We start from the raw sequence: 4,755 nt of genomic DNA on the forward strand, positions 1-4,755 counted from the left end.
TTGGGATACTGGTTTTTTTTTTTTTTTTTTTTTTTTTTTTTTAATTTATCAGGTCTTGTTGTCCCTGCTGTGACTTTCTGAGACTTGCAATTACTCGTTGGACATTTGCCTTCCCCATTAGACTCCTGCTCTGTGAGGGTGGAGGCCAGGTCTTTCCTGTTTATTACAGACCCCCAGAGCCTTGCTTGGTTCCCAGCATGGTGCAGCTGTTTAATTGATGAAATAATGAATCTCCAAAATGGGAATTATTATACCTTCTCTTCCTCTCTCACAGGATTGTTGTGTGAAACAACACAATGCATGTAAAAGTACTCTGTCTTGGTCACTTCCTCTCAAGCTTGGCGTTTGTTTGGTGGGGTCCCACGCGGGTTCAACATGCCTATCGAGAAGTGTTATTTCTGTTCGGGGCCCATCTACCCTGGACACGGCATGATGTTCGTCCGCAACGATTGCAAGGTGTTCAGATTTTGCAAATCTAAATGTCATAAAAACTTTAAAAAGAAGCGCAATCCTCGCAAAGTTAGGTGGACCAAAGCATTCCGGAAAGCAGCTGGTAAAGAGCTTACAGTGGATAATTCATTTGAATTTGAAAAACGTAGAAATGAACCTATCAAATACCAGCGAGAGCTTTGGAATAAAAGTATTGATGCAATGAAGAGAGTTGAAGAGATCAAACAGAAACGCCAAGCTAAATTTATAATGAACAGATTGAAGAAAAATAAAGAGCTACAGAAAGTTCAGGATATCAAAGAAGTCAAGCAAAACATCCATCTTACCCGAGCCCCTCTTGTAGGCAAAGGGAAGCAGTTGGAAGAGAAAATGGTACAGCAGTTACAAGAGGATGTGGACATGGAAGATGCTCCTTAAAAATCTCTGTAACCATTTCTTTTGTGTACATTTGAAAATACCCTTTGGATACTTGGAACTGTTAAATTATCTTATTTTTTACATAAGGTCACTTAAATGAAAAGTAATTAAAATACATCTTTCCTACATTGCCTTCTACATAACATCAGATATTACGGATGTTAGATTGCATCTCAGTGTTAAATCTTCACTGATAGATGTACTTACGTAAATCATGAAAATTCTGCTTATAACTATAGAAGTGAATTGTGGATGTAAAATGGTTATGCCATTTGGATAATGGCACTAGGCAGCATTTGTATAGTAACTAATGGCAAAAATTCATGGCTAGTGATGTATAAAATAAAATATTCTTTGCAGTAAAATATTCCCTTTGTTAATGTTATAGAAGGGGGGTTACAAAAAGGAACTAACAATTTGTATGGCAGTATCAGGTATTATTTTTGTTTTAGTATTTCCTGTTTTGGTTTATTTGCATCTTAGAAGAGCATAATGACATTGTTTGATGAAACCTAAATTATGCTGGACTGTTTTGACCTGGTTTAACCCTTCTGATAGGTAGCTGTGGATGTTGGGGATGAGAACTGAATAATCTTTGCCTGGAGTGACACTACACTCTAGAATTTCCACTTTGGAGAATACTCAGTTCTCACTTGTGATTCCTGGTAGAACAAACTTTATTTTTCTAGCCCAGCAATGATCTAGAAGCAGAGGAATCCCAGCGCCTTTTAAAAGTTATTATGTGGTTTTCTTTTAAAAAGCTCCTGATTTTGGAAGGTAGAATTTATGGGTACAACATATGTTCATTATTTGTACGTAAAATAAAACCATTTAAAAAGTAAAAAAAAAAAAAAAAAAAAAAAAAAAAAAAAAAAAAAAAAGTACTCTGTCTTGCTAAAACCTCATGCTGCTGCCGTTACCAAGAGATTCATTGCATATCAAAAGTCATATTGTTGATTTGCATGGAATGCAAAACTCTCCATCCATTCATTGATCCATTGGTTCATTATTTACTTAAAAGCTACTATGTGCTCACGTAATGTATTTTAGTTTAAGGTCCTTTTCTCTCTTAAGTTCCCCTGATTTTCATCCCTCCTGTTGTGTAGTAGATTCAGAGCCACAGAATCACTGCTTCATGCTTCTAACTTCAGAACCCAATTCTACCCATTAGCTCACAGAAAACATATTTTCTTCTTCTTGGGCATTTGCACATTGCCAGACCCTGAGTCTCCCTGCTCCTAAGCCACGGTCAGGGGTGCTATGCCAGTACCCCTGATGGGCTGAGTGTAACCTTACAATGAATGCTGCTCTTCGTAGAGAGATGTCCACTAGTGCTCTTTAATACTTAGTCCCTCAACAGTGGGCAGTGTGATCCAGGAGTCTTTCCTAATCAGTGATGATCAATGATAATCACATTCAGTTATTTGATCATGATCCTGCCTTAACTTTTACCCTGGAGGACAGAGACATGTAATTGGACTCACAGAATAGGCTTAGGGTCTTATAAGATGGTGAAGCAAGGAGGTTTTATACGTGGACTCTGGGGTCAGATTCATCTTTGTTCCAGTCCCACCTTCTCTGTTCAATACTTAGGAACCTCTGATAAGTTATCCAAAGCATTGGTTTCCTCATTGTGAATAAGAAATAACAAATGTGTACAATAAGGTAGTATGTAGAAAAGGATAATTGTGAAGATTAAAATAAAATACTGCACTTAAAGAATTTAGCATAGTGCCTGGCATACAGTAAGTTCTCAATAAATAATAATAAAAGAGAAGCATCAAAGAAGGAGCTTCTGGCTTCTGGTGTCTCAATGCCTGGGAGTTTCCATGGGTCCCAGGAAATAGGTTTATGACTAAGAACATCAAGCACCGTCTTTCCACTAGTGCAGGGCTTCTGAACAGAGACGCTCTTGATATTTTGAGCTGGATAATTCTTTGCTCTGGGGGTAGCTGCCCTGTTTAGAGTGTTGCTGGTCTTTCTAAACCACATACCGGTAGCACCACCCTCTGCGCTGCACAGGTTGTGACAATCAAAAATATTTCCAGACATTGCCAAATGTTTCCTGGGAGGCAAAATCCCTCCTGGCTGGGAATGTCTCCATTAGACCAGAAACAGATTGCTGAAACATGGCTTGAACGTACTGTAACATATTCAGCTCTTCATGTGCTTCTAGATCAATACTACAATTATTTATTTATTTTTTTGTTTGTCCCCTCTATTGCCACAATACTGAAAAACGTGCCATTACATATGAACATAACAATTAAATATATACTTAATAATAACAATAAAAGTGAATGTTGAATAAGAATTATTAAAATATTTTATATTGTAAATTTATCCTGGAATTATAAAATAGATGCAGTCCCTTATAGAATATTATCAATTTTTAAAAGCGTTTTTATTATTTTGTTTTTTATATTTAAATCTTTTATGTAATTTATTTTGATGTAGAATGTGAGGTCTGGATCAGCCTTATTTATTATTTATTTATTTTAGATGGTTAAACTTTGTCTTAACACTACTTGCTGAATAATCTGTGTTTTGCTAGCTAACTTGAAATGGCGTTGTATCCTATTAAAAAAATCTCCTGTTTCCCTGGTCTGTTTCTGGGCTTTCTGGTTCATTCTATTGATGCCTACTTATGGACATTTCAGCTGGTGACTGCTGATTTAGAGATTTGTTGAACACTTACTGTTCTCTGTGTGTGGTTTTATCTTATTTTTATTTTTTTTGAAAAACTTAAGATACAATTCTCTTAACATAAAGCTCACCATTTTAATGTACACGATTCAGTGGTTTTTAGTATATTCAAAATGTTGTACAGCTATCATTATTGTCTAATTACTGAACCTTTCCATCACCTCAAAAAGTTAGTAGTAACTCTCATCTCTCCCCTCATACCACCAGTCCCCCTACCAGTATCTCACAACCACTAATCTTTCTGGTTCCATAGATTTGCCTATTTTGAACATTTTAGATAAACGGAATCACACTATATATAGCCTTTGTATTTGACTTCTTTCACTTAGCATAAGATTTTCAAGGTTCATCTACATTTTAGCATGTATCAGCACTTCATTCCTTTTTATGGTGGAGTAATATTCCATTGAATGATAATGCCACAATGCCATAGTTTGTTTATGTTTTCATCTGTTATCATCTGTTAGTAGATATTTGTGTTGTTTGTACTTTTTGGTTATTATGAATAATGCTGTTATGTACATTTATGTGCAAATTTTTGTTTGAGCACATATTTTCAATTCTCTTGGATTCATATCTGGGAATGGAATTGTTGGACCATATGGTAACACTTAACATTTTCTGGAGGCACCAGACTGTTTTCCACAGTGTTGAACCATTTTACATTCTGACCAGAAAGGCATGAAGACTTCAATATGTCCACATATTCACCAGCGTTATTTTCTGTTTTTATTTGTTTGTTGTTTTTATTATTGTTGCTGTTTATAGCCATCCTAGTTGGTATGAAGTTGTATCTGATTGTGGTTTTGATATGCATTTCTCTAATGTCTAATAATATTGAGCATCTTTTTATGTGCTTATTGGACATTTGTATATCTTGTTTAGACTAGTGTCTATTCAAATATTTTGTGTATTTTAAAATTGGGCTATTTCTCTTCTTATGTCAAGTTTTAAATTTTAAAAAAATATATTCTGGATATTAGACCCTTATCATAAGTTTGATTTACAAATATTTTCTCTTATTCTGTGCATTCTTTGTTCACTTCCTTGATAGTGTTCACTGACACACAAAAGTTTTTAATTCTGATGAAGTTCAGCTTATCAGTTTCTCCTTGTTTGTGCTTTTGGTGTAATGCTTAAGAAACCATTGCCTAATCCAAGGTAACTAAGATTTACACCTAT

General features: G+C 35.3%; 1 pseudogene across 1 annotated transcript; it reads left to right on the plus strand.

Moving 5' to 3' along the window:
* The first annotated feature begins 328 nt into the window (after window positions 1–328).
* LOC104654049 lies at window positions 329–1,232 on the plus strand (annotated as a pseudogene). Its single transcript, XR_004055158.1, has one exon. The product of XR_004055158.1 is annotated as a probable ribosome biogenesis protein RLP24 pseudogene (transcript).
* The last annotated feature ends 3,523 nt before the right edge of the window (window positions 1,233–4,755 follow it).

This window comes from Rhinopithecus roxellana, chromosome 19, assembly GCF_007565055.1.
Source record: "Rhinopithecus roxellana isolate Shanxi Qingling chromosome 19, ASM756505v1, whole genome shotgun sequence".
Lineage (NCBI taxonomy): Eukaryota > Metazoa > Chordata > Mammalia > Primates > Cercopithecidae > Rhinopithecus > Rhinopithecus roxellana.